Raw genomic sequence first — 24,471 nt, 5'->3', positions numbered from 1 at the left:
GATTTTGCATAACTAAAAGTAGTTGCACTGAGGATGGTGGATAAAGTTTGCATCTGGCCCTTGTTCATTTTGTTCTTCTGGGTCCGGCTTCAGTACAGCAGGTTAAACCACCAGCTGCAGTCAATAGAGAGGTTAACAGTTCGAAGCCCAGGTTAGGGTGAGCTCTTGACCTTTAGCCCAACTTCCTCCTACCTGGTGGTTCAAAAGCAAAATGTGAGTAGATAAATAGGGACTGTTTAAAAGCAGGGAGGTATTAACGCATACATAAGGAAATGCCAGGAAAATGCCGGCAATTTGATCAAAAGGAGGAAGTTTATGAACAAAGCTTTTCAGCAGGGTGATGGACCGACAGCACGCCCACCTGCCCCCATGGCTGGAACCGAGCACAAGCTTCTAAGATGTCGAAGATGGGAAAAGCCTATATATCTCTATCTATGTAGAATTGTCTGTCTTGGCAGTGTATAAATGGCACTGAATGTTTGCCACATATGTATGTTCTGTGATCCACCCTGAGTCCCCTTTGGGGTGAGCAGCGTGGAATAGAAATACTGTAAACGAACAAATAAATACATTCTGCCCTTTATCCCAGCCATTCCTAGGATATGGCCTTTGAGACCTTTCATAAACCAGAATGTGGCCCCTACATTTGAAAGAACTCCCAATTTTTGCTTTTCTCACACCATTTTTATTTACAGTTTAAAAAAAGCGGAGGTGTGTATATTTGTACATGGGGTAGCAGTGGTGGTTATGCGAGGAGACCCAGTCCTACATCACATTTATCCATGTATGAGAGTCCTAAGAAGATTGAGGCTCATTCCTATTAGCTTTTGATCCTTTTTGAACTTCAAATGAAAAATCCAAATGATATGCACACCTACACATGCAGATTGAAACTATTTTTTTTTTAATGAAATGCAGCAATGGAGATTAGAGTCAGGAAAATGACATCCCTTTGTAATCTGCCACATGAAACAGATTTCTTCCCATTGTTTCAGGATCAGGCCAACTCTGGTGGCATAACTAACATACCTTTCATTTGAGATCCCATCAACTATCAGGTTTTAAAAAAAACTGTGGAGTATTGCACCCTTCTTATGGTTTGCTGTCGCTTCTTTTACTTGAAAAGCGTGACGTCTGTTCTACACAGCCTTTCTTTCAGCCGATCCCCTAGGGCTGACACTAAAAATATACCCAGTATTGTCGATAATACGAAGCTGGGTTCAATGCTTTTTGTGCAGTTCTGGCTGGCTGCGGGCTCAGAGATTACAGTGTTCTTTTCTGAGGAAGCAGTTAGTAGCCGTCCAGCACGCAATGCTCTACATTTGTCCCAAGACACCCGGATCTATACATGGAAGCTAGCCCAGGGGCTTTCCTCTTGGCAGCTACTTTCCCAGTCTATGCTGAAACGCGCCTTCCAAAATTAGGCCAGAATTAATGTACTAATCTCATTTAAGGAGGTATGGATAGTTACAATACCAGAAGTGCAAATTCCTTCCTAACTCATCCAAGATTTTTTGAACTTCTTCAGAGCAGAATTTGGAACCTTATGACACACAGACACCACCACCTCCCGCCCCCAATTTAATGAGTTGTTTCTTTCCTTTCTCTACCCTGATAATGTGTTTCTACGACTCGTTGCTCATTATTTTTAAAATAACATCTAATGACAAGGAACATCCTATAAATGTGTTAACTTTTCAAAGTCAGTTTTAATTTTAAAAATACATTTAGAACATGATAATGAGCACATTTCATTCTGGAAATTTTTTAGAACAAGTAAACATTTCTCTTAACATTTAAAAAGTAATGGTGTTATCAGCTCTTAATGATTTTTAAAACATAACATTGCCATGCCCTTGTTGCTCTTGCAAGTAACCCCTGCTACTGTCCACTGACATGCTCTTTGAATCCCTTCTTTCTGTGTTGCGGAGGAGCAGCTTGTGCTTTGTGAGGTCAGTTCTAATTATCTGGATCCTTTCCAGTCCAGATTCTGCCCTGGTTTTGGGCCAGAAATAGCTTTTGTTCCCTGATGCACGGCACCTGCTTGCAGCTAGATGCAGGGAGTCCAAGCCTAGTTATTCCCTTGGATCTTTTAGCAGCTTTCAATATCATCCAAAATGAAGCTGGGCTGAATGAGGGAGATAAGGCATTGCAGTGATTCCAGTCCTTTCTCGAGGAATCCTTTCAGAATATAGAGGTACCTCAACACTCCATGTTGTCTTTCATGCTATTATTTAACATCTACATGAAACTAGTCAGCCCCCTGTATCCACAGATTTTGCACCCATGGATTCAGGCTGGATCTACACTGCCCTATATCCCAGGATCTTATTCCAGATTACAGTAGAGTCTCACTTATCCAAGCCTCGCTTCTCCAAGTTTCTGGATTATCCAAGCCATTTTTGCAGTCAATGTTTTCAATATATCATGATATTTTGGTGCTAAATTCGTAAATACAGTAATTACAACATAACATTACTGCGTATTGAACTACTTTTTCTGTCAAATTTGTTGTATAAGATGATGTTTTGGTGCTTAATTTGTAAAATCATAACCTAATTTGATGTTTAATAGGCTTTTCCTTAATCTCTCCTTATTATCCAAGAAATTCGCTTATCCAAAGTTCTGCCAGCCCGTTTAGCTTGGATAAGGGAGACTCTACTGTATCTTCTTATCCTAGATTATCTGGCAAGGTAGACTCATATAATCAAATCAGATAATCTAAGATCAGATCCTGGGATAAAGGGCAGTGTAGATCCAGCCTCAACCATCCACAACTTGAAAATATTCCAAACAAAACAAGTTCCTAAAAGTAAACCTTGATGTAGCCATTTTATATAAGGGTCACCATTTTACTATGCCGGAGCTATGGTAGCACAAAGGTTTAAATCACTAAGCTGCAGAACTTGCTGACCGGAAGGTCAGTGGTTCGAATCTGCAGAACGGGTTGAGCTCCCGCTGCTAGCCCCAGCTTCTGCCAAGCTAGGAGTTTGAAAACATGCAAATGTAAGTAGATCAATAGGTACAACTTGGGCGGGAAGGTAACATGCTGGGCACATCTACGGACAATGTTAGCTCTTCATCTTAGAAATAGAGATAAGCACCACCCCGCAGAAGTTGGACTCAACTAGACTCAATGTCAAGAGGAAACCTTTACCTTTACCCTTTTACTATGCCGTTTTGTGAAATTCATAGATTTGGGTGTACATGGGTTGTGAGGATACATCCGGCCAAAGCTGATCATAGAATCATGCTAGAGGCCTAGAGCAAAAGCTTCTTTAAGTATTACTAGATCCTCCATAGTGATTCTATGGTATTCAAAGCTCTTCATTCAAAAAACTTGCATCAGAAATGGACCTACTGTACACAGTAGTAGACAAAAGCATTGGAACAAGCGTAATTTTCTGATGGTTGCAAAACTCTTAAGAAAAAACATGCATCTTCACAAAACTGATGTCCTGCTTTCTCCCAAAGACCATTTATTAAGCAGTTGGCTTTGTATGGCTCATCAATCATAAAAATTCCTTAGTCATAAAAACAAAGTTTCCTTCATTGATATTGCAGGAAAAGAACAATAGACCAATCTACTAAAAGTGACATCTGCCAACAAACCTTTATCATGCTATCATTAAAAACCAGATAGTTTATTAATATTAACTGGGATGTTTTTGGCAATTTTGTATTTTATTATTTTTCTTCCTTCCTTTCTAACCTTCACTTATACAGACAATTTGGCAGGCTTTTACAGGAACCGACAGGACTGCCTTACCTTCCAGACTTCAAATCCTGTGACTGGCTTGAATTGGGTTATTTTTCAAGAGGGAATGGATTTCCTGGCAAACAAAGTGAAGCAATACTTAGATATTGTTTCACCTGTAGCAACAAATCATAATTAATGATGTGATCGAGGTGACCACCCTCCCCCCCAGGACTTTGTAAAAGATAGTTCAAAAACCAAGACTTTATGTTCTATATTCCATATATTTATAGTAGAAGGTGATTGAGACTTTTTACTGGAGTTTACTGTGGATTATCCCTGCACTCTGAGGCAAGAGATAACAACTTCATGAATTGTAAAATCATGCTGCTAAAACTCCACTTTTATGAATTTCCATATTGGGTTCCCCAGATGTTGTGAACTTCGTTCTTATCAAATGTTTTCAATTGTTTATATCATTCATGATTCCCCTTTATGCAATGTAACCCACCTTTATGGATTCTCCCTTATTTCCTCGAAATCTATCTATCTGCCTATATGTATTTGTACTCTTTGGGATCCCCGGAAAATATGTATTTTTCCCAGCAGGGTTTATATTCCAACTTTATTTTATTTTTCATTTTATTTCATATAATTTGTCAAATCATGAAATCAAATGGGAAATATTTTGACCCCAACATGAACCCCAGATCCTATGACCCAGGCTTCCCTTCCCAAAAACAAAAGGATAATCTGCCACAGTTTAACCCAATCTAATTCAGATTGCATGGACAATATAAGGCTTGAGTCACTGAATTCGGAGTGTTGTCCTAAGGTGATTCGCCCCCAAGGCAAACATTGTCATATCTCATCCTAAGGAAATTCCAGGACTGTTCCGTCCCCCAGGACGATGGTTTGCCTTACTTATTGGTCGTTTGTTTGTTTTCCCTCCTTTGCATTTTGTTTCAGCCTTTGGCTGCAAAGCCCAGGAAAGGTGGCTTGAAGTCTGCAAGAGCTGGCTGCAGTTTTCTTTGCAATGATTGGTCAAAGAGTACAACATCTTAGGACCGCCCTTTTTACCAGGGTCTAGTCTCCATTTTAGAGTTTCATTCTGGCTATAGTCTTCCAACGTGCTGGAGCTGTGCAAGGCTAACTGGGACAAATCATCCTCAAAACCAGGCCAATCTAAGCCTATCCAAATTAGATAAGTATTGAATTATACTGATCTGGAATAGGAAATCTAGTTAGAGGAGCAGGGTTATTCCATCGCTTCTAGAACTAATCTTTGCTGTAAAGATAGGGAAGGAAAGAGTTTCTCCTTCTAATATAGACAGCGTGATTAGGGTATAGTGGTTTTATAATCACCTTTGCCTTCTGGAACCAGGGATAATTCTGCAACTAAAACCTATGGAAATTTGTTTCATTTTCTGCAACTTTAAGATCTGTGCCAGGTTTGCAACCTTGTATGAATAAACATCCTTTTTTGAAGTTCTCCAGACTCAGTCGTTCAATATTTTAGGACAGCTTATAGGGATTTGCAGTTCGCCCGGATAAAGGACGGCACGTTTCAGCTTTATAGTTTTTTTTTATTGTCTGGCGGATGGCACAAGGACACCTCAGGAAGGCGCCCTGTGGAGCCTGTCAATTTTGGCTCATCAACACCCATCACCACTTCCCCCCTGACACCCCAAGGCATATCTAAAATCTGTATACGTGACAGGAACCCTTGATTGCTGTCATTAATCCCTTTAGAAATCGGCCGGACAGGAATTAATCTGATCTTTCCTGCCCTGTCACTTCATTGTTCCAATAACTCCCGCCTTCCCCTTCCTGATTGGCCCGGGTAGAGACAAAAAGCAGCTTCCTATTGGGCCATGCGGAGCAAGGCGGGAAACGAAAGCCCGCCTCGTTCAACACTCTAGCCTATCCGCGATCAGATGGGCGGGGGAGCGGGGCGGGAAATTCAAGGGGCTGTCAGACTGAAACATTGCATAAATATGGCTTTATTTTGGATATATGGTACGCTAGTAGGCTGAATGATCGCTACTAGTGTCCTTTTCAGCTGAATCGCTCAATAAAGACTCCTTGGCGGATTTTCCTACAACTTTGGCGGACCTTCTTCATTTCGGCTCCAGGTTGTATTGCGGCTCATATTCTCCTATTGGCTCCGCCAAGGTCCGTTCTCTCAGGACCGGATCGGCTCTCTCCTTAAGGGGCCCGATCCCCTAGAAACGCGGTCGACAACAATGATACCATGCAAACAGGCTATTTAAAAATTCTGCTTAGTTTTTAGAATTTATTATCTGCAGGTGGGTTTGAACCACAAGGAGGTACTTTTCATGTTTCATGCCCCTTACCCATGTTAGTTGCACACATATCTTTTTGTCGTTCAGATAAGATTACTGAAATACATTCAATGTGAAATTGCAAACAGAGTTGCTTCTGAATCATATCATTCCAATTTTGGCTTCAAAGGTGCTGACTATTAGCAAAAATATCATCCTCTAAATTGTCTGAAACCAATATTTTGAAGCACCTCCTCTCTAACATTGCTTTGCACAAAAGCATTGTAGAAAAAGAGGCACAACAGATTACCTCACTGATCAATTTTATGCATCTTTTTTTCCATCAGCTCTCTAACTGTTACATTACTTGTAATGCTCTCATTTTTTCTCCATATTCCATCTCACCCTTTCAATTCTTTCCATGAATCCAAAACTGCACATGTCTTTCCTTTGCTTCACTTTGTCTTTACTTCTACATGAGACATATAAAATAATCACAGGATGTCTTAACCTACACCTGTTGATACACTATATAAGCTAGCTGGCATTACTTTCCCCTGCTGTGTGACGGGAAGTTGCTGCCAAGTGCGAGAGAAATAAGGTTGAACACTGTGAAAGCCACTCACTGTATGGCTATCAGCCTCCTCCCAGTAGACTTAAATCAAGGAAAAGTTTCATGATAACCACCACTCCTCTAAATGTTCCTCCAGCAACAGCAAGAATATCCCTATAGGTAGCTGCAGAAGATTGGTTTCAGCTGCCACCAAAAATATAGAGGACTTGACATGTGCTAGATAGATCACCACCCACTGATGCCAATATATGGAGAATTTGAAATCGTTACCACTACTAACACTGCCACCAATATTATATTCAGGAGCCTCCTCTGTGTTCGGACATTTAGTGAGTCACACAAGACACTTTATGTGAGGAAAACAAGAAGTTGTTGTTTATTTATATTTGAACAGTAAAGATGTGTGGTGGTTTCAATAACAAGTTAGGCTTAACTCTTATAAAGAACGGTTTTATAACTTGAATTCTGTGAAAATATGTTCCTTCACACAGGAAACACAAACAGGACAATTTAAACCTTTAAATCCACTTTTCCTGGGATTTAACATCAACACTCTATAAACTATAGAGTCTCAATGTAGTTCTCAGCCTTTCTTCCTTGAAGGCTTTAACTATATTCCTCAAAGTTTCCTTTTTAAAAGTTCCCAAAAACGTATCTTTATCTTCACACCTGAAAAACTAACCCCCAACTGAAAAAGAATTCTTGACTGCATAGCTCCTACTGTAACTTTGGCTCCACCCATCTCCAGTTGCTAAGCAACTTCCTCATTTACATCAGCCAATCAGACTGCACTTCCAGCAGTGGCTGGCTGATCGCTCCTCCCACTGGCTCTGCTTAGGTTTTGCAAGCAAGGCCTGGGAACCACCTATATACCAACCTTGTAAGGTAGGCTAATCCATTACAGTAGCAAAATCAGGCAATCCCAATTAGATGGCCCCCCACAAGGGTCTTTGTGAGCAACTTAGAAGTCCCTGAACAGACTCGAAAGTGGAGTAGATCAAAAGACAACCTGGCAAAATGGCATTACCTAGAACAGTGATTCTCAACCTGTGGGTCCCCAGGTGTTATTGGCCTACAACTCCCAGAAATCCCAGCCAGTTTACCAGCCGAAACATCTGGGGACCCACAGGATGAGAACCACTGACGTAGAAGAATCCTTCACTTTGTGTGACTGTGGAGCAGAACAAACAACTCTGCATCTGTATGCTTGCCCATGATGCCCTGTCTCATGCACAGAGGAAGAACTGTTTAAAGCTACAGACAATGCAGTCACTGTTGCCCGTTTTTGATCTAAAACTATTTAGCTGTTTGTGATCCCTTTATTTTATCAGTGTTTAAGCTTATTTATTTATACAATTCTTTTGACACAAAATAAATAAAAACTTTGTCTTCCCAGCCATTTTGTGAAGGAGGCCAAGCTGAGAGTAGAAAACTGGCCCAAAGTCATGAATTTTGTGACTCATTGCAGATTTGAACCTGAATCTCTAAGGTCCCATTCCAACAGCTCTAAACTAATACACTGCATTGTCTCTCTTTCGTTTTTATCTTGCATTATGTTAATATTGAAAAACATCTGGGGACCTTCTTGAATTCTGCCAAAAGGTAAGATTCAAATAATTTTATTCATAACTAAAAAATATAAGTCATCATTGATACTTATAGCCAGTTTCTTTAAATATTAAGGATGGTGACGTTTTCATGCAGTCGCTTGGGTCTGCTATAGGTGGTTCGTCTTTTGTGTGTCAACTGCTTTTCTTCTTCTTTAATCTTCTTCCTTCTGCTAATCCTTCCTATGCTAGTCTTTTCAACATTTCTCCCCATTCTCCGCTCTTAATTCAGACTTACTTCCCAGTGTGTTTTTGTTCCTACCTTGAGTTTTTCTTTATTACACTGCCTCCTGCAAAACAATTGACTCTGCAAACGGTTATTACATGGAGGCTAAATGGTTGCCATAATAATTAATAAAGCATTTGGAAATGTGCAAATTGATATACAACATATATCCCATTCGTCCTTTCAAAAACACTGTGGCTCAGCGCTCTGCTCGTAAGTGAACAGCATGGTTTAGTTTTGATCAAATTGTCCATTAGTGGAAACGTAAGTCTTTGCTGATGATAAAATCGAGTCCCGTTGGTCCTCCACATTTGCAGATTTGACTTTTGTGGATTTGATTATTCAAATTTTTGATTAAAATATTTTCCCCAGGAACCTCTGGGTTTTCCATTAAGGCTCCATAGTTTACACATTTATCCAATGCTTAAAACTAGGAGAGTTATGCGTACACGTTGTGTTAACTAAGTTAGATATCTCTGTCAAAGGATATTGTTCCACTGCCATTTATTACTTCACAGAAGATAATGTATTACTCCATGATGATTTTCAGAATCTTCTATGATTTTATTTCCTTTCCATAATAAATTACTTTTTAATGATGCAGCAGATTTTCACGTCTCTGGTTAATTCATGCCATAAGCTTATATATTCTCTCTTTCAACCTCCTCCATTACATTTTTTTTAAAAGAGGGATTTAGGAAATTGACATCATTTATTAGGCCTTAATTTGTAAAATTAGCTCTAGTCTCCATAATTTAACACTTCTAATGATTTTTCTGACACATACATTTTGGTGGCAAGATCTAGTTGTAACATTTTTCATTCTGAAGTAGCCAAGTACGTAACACAAGACCCTATAGATGATATAATTATGATTACTTTTCTTTCAGTAATTGGGAGAATCTCAAGAACTGTTTGTATCTGTTATCAGAGCACATGTGGGTTGCTGTTAGTTGTTTGGGCTGTATGTCCATGTTCTAGAAGCCTTCTCTCCTGACGTTTCACCCACATCAATGGCAGGCATGCTCAGAGGTTGTGAGGTTTGATGGAAACTGGGCAAGTAAGTTTTATATAACTGTGGAATATCAAGGATGGGGGAAAGAACTATTGTATGTTTTTTCTGTTCCCTGTCTGGAATTCCCCTATTTTTTTTGCATGCTGCTCTTCATTTACTGTCCTGATTTTAGAGTTTTTTTAAAAAATATTGGTAGCTAGATTTTGTTCATTTTCATGGTTTCCTCCTTTCTGTTGAAATTGTCAACATGCTTGTGGATTTCAATGGCTTCTCTGTGTAGTCTGATATGATGGTTGTTAGAGTGGTCCACCATTTTTGTGTTCTCTAATAATATGCTGTGTCTAAGTTTTATTTTATTTTACAGAATGCATAAGGTTGTGGGTGTGCTAGAACTCACATCATGCCAGGTTAATCCCTGAAACTCTATCAATACTTAAAGTTTGTCATGTTGGGCAGATTTTCTCCAGATTCATCTCCAGCTGTAGGATGAATTACAACTCCCACCATGGTGGGTCAGTCCCGTCAAATCCCTTCAGTACGTTCAGTTGGTCATGGGGGTTCTGTGTGTCAAATTAGGTCCAGGTCCATCATTGGTGGGGTTCAGAGTGCTCTTTGATTGCAGCTGAACTATAAATCCCAGTACCTACAACTAACAAATGTCAAGACCAATTCCACCCCAAATCCACCAGTGTTCAAATTTGGGCATATTGGGTATGCGTGCCAAATTTGGTGCAGAACCATTATTGTTTGCGTTCACAGTGCTTTCCGGATGTAGGTGAACTATAATTCTTAGAAATCAAGGTGAATTTTCCCCAAAGCCCTCCTGCATTTTTTTTGATCATGGGGTTTTTTGTTAAGTTATGTCCAGGGCCATCGTTGGTGGGGTCCAGAGTGCTCTTTGACTGCAGGTGAACTATAAATCCCAGTACCTACAATGGCTAGAAGTCAAGGTGAATTCCCCCCCAAACCTCTCCAGTATTTTTCTTTGGTCATGGGGGTTCTGTGTGACAAATGTGGTCCAGGTCCCTTGTTAGTGGGGGGTCACTGTGCTTTCACTTGATGCAGGGTGAACTCCAACTTCCATCATATGGAGTAAATTCCCCAAACTCCTCCAGTATGTTTAGTTGCTGCTCAGTTCTGCTCCGTTTGTTATGCAGAAAGAGTTGAAAAGAGTAGGAAAGGGTTATGGGAGAGGCAGTGCGTGGGATCATGCAAATTCCACACCAATTGAGAGAGTGAGAAACACTGGGATGTTTGCAATGCTGGAGAAAATATGTAAAATCCAGGATAAAATTGTCCCCAAATGAAAGCATTCCTTAGGTGGTGGGCCGTAGTGTTTGGAGAGTTCATTGGCAGGGCTACATGTTCATGGCACTCGCTATAACTTGAAATGCCATTGGAGGGAAGGCTTTTGGTGATTCCCTAGCACTGTGGGTTATAGCTGTTTGTGGAAGCGGAAGCCTGCTTGTGGAAGTGGGCACCCCAGCCACATAAACACATACAGATTTTCACTTTTATTATGTGGATAGATGTGCCCATATGCAATCCATGGGGATCAATATGAGTCGGATTGTACATTCAGACAGAAAAGTTGTGAGCTGCAGAATGTACAATGAGTATCCCTTGCCTGTTCCCATGGCTATGTCCTTTCTTGGATGGCATCTGTGAAAAAAATAAGGAGGCAAAATGGGTTTGTCAGTCAGTCAGTCAGTCAGTAGCCTTTATTTTGGTCAACAAACCATTGGCTAGGATCAAGTTACAGTGCAATGATGGAATACAACATTTGAGTAATTTATGACATTGCATTTGGCTTATGCTTAATAACAAGTATCTCCAATCTCTATTAGTTATTTGGCTATCTTTATAATCTGAAACAAAAACTGATTACAGATTAGTAAACTGTCCCCTAGATACTCTTCGTTATACTCTCAACACAGATTTTTCATGAAGCCCTTGCGGCTTTTTGCCACTGAAAAGAGAAATTTGGCTACCTGCTCTGTTACCCTTTTATCAAGATCAGACAGTAAATAGCTGCGGTACCAATTTAGCGTTCTTCCTGGCCATTTAGAGAGTAGAGGGGATATTAATCTTAATCTATCATCTTTGTAAATTGTACAAATAAAAAGTACATGTGTTACAGTTTCGATGTTACCCTCCCTGCAAGGGCATGCTCTTTGTTCATATTCAGTGCCTTTATATCTACCCTCTAGTATGGCTGATTTGAGTGCATTAAATCTGGCCCAGCTAAAAGCAAGGCGAAATTTTGGGATATTTAAATTTTCTAGATATTTAGCACCTCCCATAGAATTAAATGTTAGGCCTAGAGTCAATGGGGAGCATGTGGAGCGCGCCCGAGTCATTGAGGTCTGTTTGTCTATGTCGCTAATTGGTTCTGCTAAGATCTTCACAGTCTTTTTATACTCAAAACCCCTCAGTATGTTCTCTGAAAGCCCCATCTGCCTAAACCTCTCATTTAATGCTTTGATTTGGTGGGATTTGAAGAGGTCTTTTTGAATCAAATATATATATCCTGCTTCAGGTCCTTTGTATATCCTCTCAATCCAATATCCTAGTGCCCTTCTCCAAGCTGTTGATTCCAATGAGGCTGTTCCTGATTCAAGTCTTAAAACAGCAGATGGAACACAATTGGGGACAGCGAACAGTTTTCTAAGGAATCCTGACTGAACTTGTTCAGCTTTAGATGGGAAGCCTGTGATCCAAACAGGAATTGCATAAAGTAGCTGAGCTGTTACTTTAGCTTGGAACACCTTTATTGCAGCAGGGATATATTGACCACCTTTTGTGTAGAAAAAGCGTATTATAGCTTTACTACTGGATAGAGCATTTTGTATTGCCATTTTTTGATGACAACCCCAGGAACCTGAGGCCTGAAAGGTCACCCCTAGGTATTTAAAGGAAGAAACTTGTATTAAGTTCTCTCCTATATACCAGTTATGTCTGGCTCACTTTTTTGAGAAAATCATGATTTTGGTTTTACTGTAGTTTATCTTTAGCTGATTTTTCTTGCAGTATTCGTAGAATGCCCTCAGCACTCGCTTGAGTCCTACCATGGTGTAGGATATGAGGGCAGCATCATCTGCGTACAGCAATAGGGGTATATTAGTGGATGAGATTTTAGGGGGATGTCCATTTGGTAGTGAAACATGGGCGGCCAAGTCATTCAGGTTTAAATTAAACAGAATAGGGGCCAGGATACAGCCCTGACGCACCCCTCTATTGACAGCTATTTGTTTTGAGAGGTTGCCTTGCACACCACATCTTACTTGCGTTGTAGTGTCTGAGTATAAGCTCTTGATCAACCAAAGCAACCTTTTGTAAATTGTGGTCTCCTGCAGTTTTTGCCACAGCAAATTTCTTGGGACTGAGTCAAACGCAGCTTTTAGATCGATGAAAGCGGTAAATAGTCCCTTGTAGGGGCATTTTTGGTATTTTTCCGCAAGGTGGTTTAGCACAATACAGTGGTCTATGGTAGACCTCCCTTTTCTAAAGCCTGCCTGTTCCTCACCTATTACTTTTTCGGAGTCCAACCAGTCTAGGAGCCTATTATATAAGTGGCGAGCGTAGAGTTTTCCCACCACCGAGAGCAGGCTGATGGGACGGTAATTTGCTGGGTCGTTTTTGTCCCCTTTTTATATATTGGGATTAGAATAGATTTTGACCACGAGGCAGGAATTGGGGCTGTGCAGTTAATATGTGTAAAGAGGGGGGCCAGAAAGGCTGTCCACCATGAGATGTTGTTTTTTAGATATTCGGGGGCTATTTGATCTGGGCCTGGGGCTTTGCCATTTTTAAGTGATGAGATCAAACTTTTAATCTCCCTACCGGTCACTGGGGGCCATTGTGGTGAATCTATGCTACCGAATGTGATCACTGCATTTTCTTCCCACTCCCTTCTGGGTGTCTCTTCATTTGACCCATATAGTATAGTAAAATACTTTTCCCACACCTGTGCTGGTATATGGCATTTGGGAGAGGTTTTCCCAGTTCCCAGCATTCCCGTGACCAGGGTCCAGAATTGCTTGGAGTTGTTGTTTAAGGAAGCATCAACCAAGGCATCCCATCTTCTGTTAATTTTCTCCCTCTTGTTTCTCACTAATGTGGCTTTGTATTGTTTTTTGATAGCATAGTACATTTTGGGAAGATTCTGGGAGTTTTCTGCTCTATAGGACTGATAAATCTGGTTTAGCGTCTTTTTTAGTTTTGCACATTCCTTCTGTGTGTTTGTTGTCCCCTCTCCTTGGCTTTGGGTCCTAAATCTGCCTTCTAATTTTTTTCCCTGAGACTATTAATTCTTCTGTGAGATGTGAGTATTTTGATACTGCTTCCTCCGCACTTTCTGTTTCTGCTATGATCTTTCCCAACTCCTCCAGTAGGAAGGGGTCTGAAGTTGCTGGAGGTTTGTTTTGCTTTTTTGTGTCCCAAAATGGGTTTGTGAGAAGATCAGCATCCCATATCCTCCAACGTGTCACAGAAGAAATCTGGACAGGTGGTCTAGCAATATCAGAATGTGATCAAGATGGCAATGTTATTACTGAGGAGGGACATACAAGCCAGGAGAGATTGCAGCACTTTGCTTTTGTCTGTGCCTTCTGGGAAGGGCAAGATTTTGTCCTCTTCTCTCTCCTGTTGCGTTAACTGAATGCAGACTACTTTTGTACTGGAGTATGTTGAGGACAAAGGGGAAAAGTGGGAGGATAAAAGAGAAAGGTAAAGGTTTTCCCTTGGCATTAAGTCTAGCCGTGTCCATCTCTGGGGGTTGGTGCTCATCTCCATTTCTAAGCCGAAGAGACGGCATTGCCTGCAGACACCTCCGAGGTCATGTGGCTGGAATGCCGTTACCTTCCCGCTGGAGCGGTACCTATTGATCTACTCACAATTGCATTTTTTCGAACTTCTAGGTTGGCAGAAGCTGGGGCTAACAGCGGGAGCTCACCCTGCTCCCTGGATTTGAACTGCCGACCTTTTGGCCAACAAGTTCAGCAGCTCAGCAGTTTTAACCCGCTGTGCCACCGGGGGCTCCTTGGCGGAGAAAAAGTGGCATGATGTATGGTTAATCAAGGATATGACATCTTTAGGGAGATAGTTTGCTTGTATTATTTCTTCCTCCTCCTCTTCATCCTCTTCTCTGTGGTTTCTAATTACAGAAAGCAGCAGAAACATCCCTTTTTCTTTTTCAGTGCTGTGTGAGTACATAGATAACAAGGCCTGGTGTTACTTTCTCTCCGTCTTCTCAGCCCCCAAATCTTTTCCAATGGTATTAGCGATATTCCCTCTGCAAACCTCTGTTCTTCGGGAAGCATAACAGGCATTCTTGCTTTTCCACCCCCCCAACTTGTCTCTTCTCATGTCTCTCTTCAAAACCTCAGCTCTATCTCTGTGGCCCAGCTGCAAGCATCTCCTACCTGACAAAAAAGATACCTTTGATAGCCAGACCGAGCTGTAAAGTTGAAACACATGTTCGGTTCAGATACCAACAAACTTTAATTTGCATCAGTTCATTAGCAATGCTTTCAAACTGAAAAAAGGAAAGCTGAACGGTAAAATAATTGGACAGAAAATGTCCCAGCAGAAAGGGAGGTGCGGGAGAAGACGAGGAAAAATGAGAGGGGGAAAGGAGCGCAAGACAACTTCCATTGGGAGAACTAAGCCAGCCTTTCATCTTCAGTCCAGTCCTTGGATGAACCCTGATGGGAAAGGGCATACGTTTCTAAATGAATATTGCAGCAGACAATTCAGATCAGCCCCCCCATACACACAGATTCTGCTTCCACAGAGTTAACTATCAGTGACTTGAAAAAATATATTTTTAAAAAATCAAAAATCAAGCCTTGGATTTGCCATGGTATATAAATAACACCATTTTACGATGACATTGTATATAATGGGACTTGAGCATCCACAGATTTTGATATCCAAGCAAAGACCTGGAATGAAACCTAAAAGATAACAACATTTTTAAAAATGTGGTGATGCTTGCAAATAGTATCAGGTAGAAAGGTACTCTGTGCATCAAGAAAATTACAGCCATAGTGAAAACTTTAAGGAAAGCATGGGGAGACAATTGGAAAAGACCTAAGACGATATCCCCTATCTATTCTAAGATGTACTACAGTAAAGTCTTGCTTATCCAACATAAACGGGTCGGCAGAATGTTGGATAAGTGATAATGTTGGATGAAAAGGAAGGATTAAGGAAAAGCCTATTAAACATCATATTACGTTATGATTTTACAAATTAAGCACCAAAACATCACGTTTTACAACAAATCGACAAAAAAGCAGTTCAATACACGGTAACATTATGTAGTAATTACTATATTTACAAATTTAGTTCCAAAACACCGCAATCTATTGAAAATATTGAACAAAAAAACATTGACTACTGAAAGGCAGAACGTTGGATAAGCAAGACTCTACTGTATATCCAAAGACATCTTTATAATAGTTTGCAAAGGCACTGTGCTGTGTGTGTTAACTGGAAAATGAAGTGCATGAAGCTGATTGGCTAAGCCTGTAAAGACCTGGGGATCGATCTGATACTGTTTCTGTTCTGCTGCTGCAGAACCAGTTTGGACAAGTTTTCAGTGCTGAGTACTGCTGATGAAGAAAGAGTGTACTGTACTCAGTGATGCCTTGCTATTTTGAGGCCTGTTTGCTGCTGAGTAGATTTGTGGACTCAGAAAGGACTGTTTATGACTGTGAACTTCTGTAAGTGATCAGAGGGACCATTGTAATACTACTGCTTTTTTGGAATCAGTAAAGTTCCTGTATTTTTGTTCTGCAAACCTGAGTGGCATGTTATTGTTCTGTGGGTGACTCTGGATCGTGGGCACACGTAAGAGCTTCTGTTTTATCATCATCAATCCATAATAATCTTCACTTGTGACCAACAGTTTCTAAACAGGATTCCTCTTCGGAAGGACAAAATCATGGTGTACTGGGACCTCTGAATTGGACAACTACGATTAATGCTAACCAGGAAACTCCAGTGAACCACAATATGCAAACCTATTTCAAACTATGGGTGGATACCATTCCTATTTAACAGTAATCATAGTTTGTGTGGCTTTGATTGCCTAGTGAAATGGATGGGAAGAAGGAACAAGCATTTTAAAAGGTATGGGAAGTGGAAGTATGATCACATGCACCCTCAAAGTCTTTTGATTTGTTAATCAGGGACTTGATCACATTAGGAAATACTGCGTTTCTGAGCCTGTTTGAGAATGATTTCGAACAGGTCCCATCACATGATGTTTGTCCCATCTTGTCAGTATTCCGTTCGAATCTGTCTGCAAAGCGTCACAGAAACTATTTGCAAACAGAATTCTAATCGTGTTTTTTTTGACATACTACAGATTCTTCTATTGCTGAAGCACTGTTTTTGTGCGTGATAGAAAAATCTGTATCATTGCCCATCAGCAATGATACTTTTAAAACATTCATAGAGCAGTGGTTTTCTGGGAGTTGAAGGCCAAAACATCTGCGGACCCATAGGTTGAGAACCACTGTCATAGAGTGATGTAGGGGGTGTTTTGAATGGATTGGGAGGAGCAAGCCTTCCATGGTGTGATGAATCAAAGTGCAGTATTTTCAAATCATAAGAATCGTAACAATCGGGTGCGGTGAGGACAGTATGCATCCCGTCTCAATAATAATAATAATAATAATAATAATAATAATAATAATAATAATAATAGTAACAACTCTTTATATTCCGCTTTTCTCCCTCAAGGGACCCAAAGCGGCTTACAACATATTAAAATCACATAAACAACCATCAGAGTACATCAATAATATAAGCATAATAGGATAAACAAGTTGAGTAAAACAGTCACAGCATAACTTCATGTTCATGAGCCATCATATCAAAACATATATTGGGACATCACATTGGGATATAATCTGTTTATATCAGTATGCATCCCATTTTTTATGCCTCTAGTCTTAAAAAATATGGGATGCATACTGATATAAACAGATTATATCCCAGGTCCCAGAACTTGAATCCAGGTTGAATCCAGACTGGTAAGTGGGATCTGAATGAAAGTGGAATTTTGTTGAATTCCCATGACAGAGGTGTATCCAAAAATAATAATATTGTGACTTGGTACCAATAGTGGTTCTATATCAGGCATTGGCAAACTTCGCCCCTCCAGGTGTTTTGGACTTAAACTCCCACAATTCCTAACAGCTGGTAAGCTGTTTGGGATTTCTGGGAATTGAAGTCCAAAAGAGCTGGAGGGAAGAAGTTTGCCCATGCCTGTTCTATATCACCACTTTTGGGGATTATGATCAACCTGTATTGAATTGTGAAGGTTGTTGTGGTGAAGTGAAAGTTCTAACATACACATTTCACTGCAAAAAAGTTAAGGGCTAAGACAAAATATTAATTTTAAATACCGGTACTTAACTTTTGGGAGATTGGTGATGGACTATCCTGGAAAACCAATATCATGTATTATGTGCTGTCTTCATATTTCTGTTTCTATTTGGAGAAAATACACAGCCATTCCAGAAACTTACGTTATAGAGCTAGAAACCCCTTTGGAATAGGTTTTGGGGCTGAAGACAGTTTCTGGACAGAATGGGCCCAAAATGCCATCTCTATCTTTAGCATTAATGTTGGACATAGTCCATGGCTTTATTGAACTATCTAAATACAGTACAATGAATTGTAACTGATTTTGTATCATTTGGAAATTCTTGAGAAATATGTAGGGCTAAAGCTGAGCATATTTGAAAATCGTTTTCCCTATGCTTCAGCCTCTTTTGTCTCCCTTCCATTCGCTTATCAATGGTGAGAGCCATTCGTAAAGTTCTTTGAACAAGAGCTTTCAAAGAGCTGAGCAGCTCTGTTCTTCAAACAGCTTTATAAAGAGATTTTGATGCAAGGCATCAATACATGTCAGCTTTGCCAAGTTATCATTCATCTCTTTGTAGTTTTATTAGGAAATAATATATTCCCCCCCTACACCCCCAGTGTGGCTCATACTGTTGTTTCAGTGTTTTAAGTTTGATCTGCCCACAGAAAGGTCTGCCACAAAACAGCACTGTTACTAGTTGTGGGTTAAGAGAGTCATAATTGAAAAAGTTCAAGATGTGGCTTTCTGATTCCAATTTGCCATCTATTTGTCTGCTTCTCTTTCCAACTCATTCAGTATCTATGGAATATTTAAAAAGAAGAGAAAGGAGGAAATGCTTTTTTTCTGACTTCTGATGGTGCTTGGCACTACACTTTTTGTAAAAGTGGTCACTGATAATAATGGCACCATCTACACTGCCATATAATCCAGTTTGAAATTGTGTTATATAGCATTGCAGAAAGAGCCAATGAGATACTGTATCCCTTGATCAATGTTAGATTTATCTGTTTCTTTTACAAAAGAATTTATATTTGGATCCATTGTTGAATCTCAATTCAGCAGGTATGTATGGTCCACCTTCTAGCAAATGTTAGATTGCTTTATCTATATCCTTCTGCTTAATAAGTAGTTACTGTATATCTTTGAGTATAAGCCTAGTTTTTCAGCCCTTTTTTAAGACTGAAAAAGCCCCCCTCGGCTTATACTCAGGTGAGGGTCCTGGTTGGCTTATATTTGGGTCAGCTTATACTCAAGAATATATGGTACATTTATTATTTTTCTCTATTATTGTTGCTACTATTACATTTATTTTACTCTATTTTATTATTATTAATAATACATTTATTATTTCACTCTGATCTTATTATTATTATTGCATTTATTATTTTACTCTATTTATTATTACATGTATTATTTTACTCTATTATTATTAAAATGATACATAAGGGCATTTACATTGAAGAAGATGAGAATAATAATTTGATCAGAGTTGGAGTCTTATCTTAAATTTGAGTTTTATGTAAATATTCAAAAACATTTAATGTACTGATGCCTCAATTAATGTAATTTTATTGGTATCTATCTTTATTTCTGAAATTTACCACCCTCAGCTTATATTGGAGTCAATGTTTTCCCAGTTTTTTTGTGGTAAAATTAGGTGCCTCGGCTTATATTCGGGTCAGCTTATACTCGAGTATATACGGTATATAGTTAACTCTTCATATTTGCTAGAATTGTGAGTATAGGAATTGATCATGAATCCCACCACATGTAATTCATGACTTTGTAAGTGAGAAATTAATAGCTAGAGTCACTTCTAGAGCAGCAATTCTCAACCTAGGGGTCAGGACCCCCCGGGGGGGGGTGTGCGAGGAAAGTTTTAGAGGGGTCACCAAAGACTATCGGAAACACATATTTTTGATGGTCTTAGGAACTCAAATCCTTACATTATTTTATGTTGATCATGGGGGTTCTATTGTTGGTGGGGTTCAAGGGGCTTTTTTATTGTAGTTGAACTTTCAACTCCAGCAACTACAAGTCCCAAATATCAAGGACTATTTCCCCCAAACACCAACAGTGTTCAAATTTGGGCATATTGAGTATTTGTACCAAGTTTGGTCCAGATCTATCATTGTTTGGAATCCACAGTGCTCTTTGGATGTAGGTGAACTACAACTCCAAAACTCAAGGTCAATGCCCACCAAACTCTTCCAGTATTTTCTGTTGGTCATGGGAGTCCTGTATGCCAATTCCATTGTTGCTGAAGTTCAGAGTGCTCTTTGATTGTAGGTTAACTATAAATCCCAACAACTACAACTCCCAAATGACAAAATCAATCTCCCCCTCCCCAACCCCACCAGTTTTCAAATTTGGGCATATCGGGTATTTGTGCCAAATTTGGTCCAGTGAATGAAAATACACTCTGCATATCAGATATTTACATTACAATTTATAACAATAGCAAAATTGCAGTTATGAAGTAGCACCGTAAATAATGTTACGGTTTGGGGTCACCACAACATGAGGAGCTGTATTAAGGGGTTGCTGCATTAGGAAGGTTGAGAATCACTGTTCTAGAGAGGCTACACAACCAAATAAAAGGGACGTCCTGAGATGTGTCAGCTATTTAAAAGTAAGCATTCATTCAACACTGGGGATTTTGTCCCTCTTTTGTTTGTTCTACTTGATACAGCCCCCCTCTTCCCATTGTCTCCCTTGCCCTTTGAAGGCAGAGCTTAGTAACCTTGGGATTTCAAAGCAAGATAAAAGAACCACAAGTATCGTGAAATTAAGTGCCTTTTTCAAGGAGTGAAGATAAGAGAGAAGAGGGAGAAAGGACAAGGCCATCTTTGCGGTGGGCTGTACGGTTAAGGAGCCGACTGTTATAAGATACCTGGGGCCCATTCACACTGCATAATTATAGCAGTATTATCCCACTTCAACTGCCATGGATCCATCCAATGAAATTTTGTGCTTGTCTATTTAGTGGAGGGGGGGGGGGGGGAACAGAGCACTCTAGTGCCTTACCAAACTATAAACTCCATTAGAGGGAACTATGGCACTTTCAGCAGAATAAAAGTGCTATAATTGTATGGCAAGAATGAACCACCATGCAAACTATTTGTAAATTTCACATTATGTATATATGTGTCTAGTCTTGTGCTTGATTTAACAAAAAAGTATGAGAATATATTATAGTGTCCATGCTACAATTGATTTCCAATCCTCAACCTCTCTCTGCTTCATTCGGAAAAATGCTGCAGTCGCAGAACTCAGGTGGTGTAGTATTTCAGTGTCAGTGTTGACTTTTGTGGAGAGGTGGCTGCCAAGGAAGTGGAAATGGTCAACATTTTCTAATGTTACACCATGAAACTGCATTTCTGACATTGCAGAAGGATTGACTGGTGACTGCTGGAAGAGGACTTTGGTTTTCTTGATGTTCAGTGAGAGGAGGAGCTTCTCGAATGCTTCTGCAAAGATGTTTAGAGTGGCTTGTGGATCAGGACATCTGTAGGGATATCAAGGTGCTTGTTTATAAAGCTATTGTCCAGGAAGGTACCTTTTATCATATTTGGTGGACCTGTGAGAAAACCAAAAAGCATTGGAAAACAATCCATGCAGAAACACAAATTATTTTAAATAAGAAATTTCCACTAAAACCAGAGTACTACTTACTAGGTATCACAGATACAGACACGAAATTTGATATAAACAATATTTTATTTACATACAGTGCCACAGCCACGAGGATGACATTTGCTAAACAATGGAAATCAGGTGAAATTCCAACAAAAGGACTTTGGCTACATAAATTGGAAGAAATACATGACATGGATAGACTACACATTAGCAGCCTTTAAGAAAGACCTGAAAACACGGCTCTTCCATCGTGCTTTTGGAGAGTAACTACTACATAAATCCTCTCTGCTGCTCTCCTCCAATATTTGTCCTCCAGATTGCACCACTACGTTATGACCCTGTTCTCTGTGGTTTTTACTTGTATTTCTTTTCTCACCCCGAGTTTTAACTTAGTGTTCATGTGGCCCGCCCTTGTTCTATTGTTCTTCTGATTTTGAGTATGTAGTGTATATTATCATTTATTGTATTGTTCAATGTGTTTTGATTTGTTGTTCTATTTATATTCTGTTATATTGTATTGTTCTGGGCATGGCCCCATGTAAGCCACCCCGCATCCCCGTTGGGGAGATGGTGGCGGGGTATAAATAAAGTTTATTATTATTATTATAACTTTCCTCCTAAGAGAGATTAGAGGAAAACACACTAAAGAGACAAATTGGAAAAAATTAGAAGAATATTGCAGAAAAATGGAGAAGTAAGAAATGAACTAGAAAATATGGACAACTCCTTGTAGAGGAATTTACCGTAAGAGTAAAGAATGGAAGAATTGCTTCCCCTTTACTATGTTTCCTTTAAATGCTACTTTTGTGATTGTTAACCCCCTTCCCCGTTTCCCCATTTCTTCCCTTTCCCCTACGCCTTTTTCCCCTCACATTTTCCTGGTTTTTAACCCAGCACTGTAACTGAAAATCACAATAAAAATTATTATAAAATAAAGGTGCTTGTTTATAAAGCTATTGTCCTCCCAACCCATTATACGCCTGCAAAATGTGGACTGTCTGCAGACATCACACTCAACTCCTGGAATGATTCTATCAGTGTTGCCTCCAAAACATCCTGCAAATATCTTGGAAAGACAGACAGACAAATGTCAGCATGCTGAAAGAAGCAAAGACCATCAGCACTTAAGCAATTATCCAACGCTATCAACTCCTCTAGACTGGCCACGTTGTCCGAATGCCTGATCACAGTCTCCCAAAGCAGTTACTCTACTCTCAACTCAAGAACGGACAATGGAATGTTGGTGGGCAGGAAAAGAGATTTAAAGATGAGCTTAAAGCTACCCTTAAAACTTATGGCATAGACACAGAGAACTGGGAAGCCCTGGCCCTTGAGCACTCTAACTGGAGGTCAGCTGTGACCAGCAGTGCTGTGGAATTTGAAGAGGTACAAATGGAGGGCAAAAGGGAGAAACGTGACAAGAGGAAGGCGTGTCAAAGCAACCCTGACTGGGACCACCTTCCACCTGGAAACAGATGTCCTCACTGTGGAAGAACATGCGGGTCAAGAATGTGATATCATGATGTGTTTAGACATTTTCTGAAATTCTCTTGATCATGAAGATATATTCCCTGCCTTGCAAGGAGTTTCTTTAAAAAAAATACTTTAGAATTTTTGCATATGATACGGAGCAGGGGGAGAGGTAGCTGGTGGCACTATTGCTATTATCCAGATGGAAACAGTTTTTCCTAAAACATAGTAACCAATAATTCTAGTTAGGAATAGTTTGCATGGATTTTGCTTTGAAAATGTCTTGAATTTGAATGAATGCTAAAGTATGCTATACTTATTTTGAACAAGTTGCCATTTGAATACAGATCTAGACATGTTTCATTATTTTTGAATATATTTTCTGATTGTATATTAGATTGTGTCAAATAATTAATAAAAGAATTTCAAAAAAGAAAAAAAAGAATAGGGCTCCACAGTCAACTATGTATCCAATGCCAGGACACTGAACTTGTAAGGCCATCATACTCGTACAATGAGGAATCGCCTAAGGAAGAAGAACAATTGATGTACAGTAGAGTCTCATTTATCCAACATAAACGGGCCAATAGAACATTGGATAAGCGAATATATTGGATAATAAGGAGGGTTAAGGAAAAGCCTAATAAAAATCAGATCAGATTATGATTTTACAAATTAAGCATCAAAACATTATGTTATACAACAAATTTGACAGAAAAAGTAGTTCAATATGCAGTAATGCTATGTAGTAATTACTGTATTTACGAATTTAGCACCAAAATATCACAATGTATTGAAAACACTGACTACAAAAATGCGTTGGATAATCCAGAACGTTGGATAAGCGAGTGTTGGATAAGTGAGACTCTACTGTATTTGTTTTACTTATATCTCACTGTTCCTCAGCATGATACCAAATTAAAATATAATACAGGCAAAATCTTACTAATACAAAGGTTATTTTGTACTATGTTGCACTCAGTTTATTTCTTTTCATTGCACGTCACTTGGAGTCCCAAACTTTGGGGTAAAATAAAATAAATGAAATGTGATTTATTGTTATTAGATCCATGCACGCATATTCATGGTAGGGATAAATCATGAATGCAGAGTCCTGAAATATATTAAAATGCAATAAAGGGAAATAAAGGGAAACAGCAAAGACATTCTTTGCTCAGTGCCTCATTTAGGAATTGTCCCCGAGGAAAGAAGCAAAGTAGTGTGGCAACTGCGAAGTGGAATACCACTCTAAGACTAATTTAGATAATTTGGATCAGAGAAAGCTAATAGGAAAGAAGTTAAACAAAGACTCTCCACATTCCTTAGAATTCTTTACGTTCTGATATGAAACTTGGTACAGAGTCTTTTAAATGACAAACTTAAAACTGGCTTAACTATCATGAATTCACAGTGAGCTCAAATATTTCAACAGTTGGTTTCCATAGGGGCATATTAGTTAATCCAGTTTCAGTTTCCTTCAATTTTATGGTCTAAATATGTCCCAAGGGATATTTTATATACATTCATTTTAGTTCCTAGAAACATAGGTCACAGCTCGGGCTGTGGCACAGGCTG

This window comes from Anolis carolinensis, chromosome 4, assembly GCF_035594765.1.
Source record: "Anolis carolinensis isolate JA03-04 chromosome 4, rAnoCar3.1.pri, whole genome shotgun sequence".
NCBI classification, from domain to species: Eukaryota; Metazoa; Chordata; class Lepidosauria; order Squamata; family Dactyloidae; genus Anolis; species Anolis carolinensis.
This window is presented reverse-complemented; position numbering follows the sequence as displayed.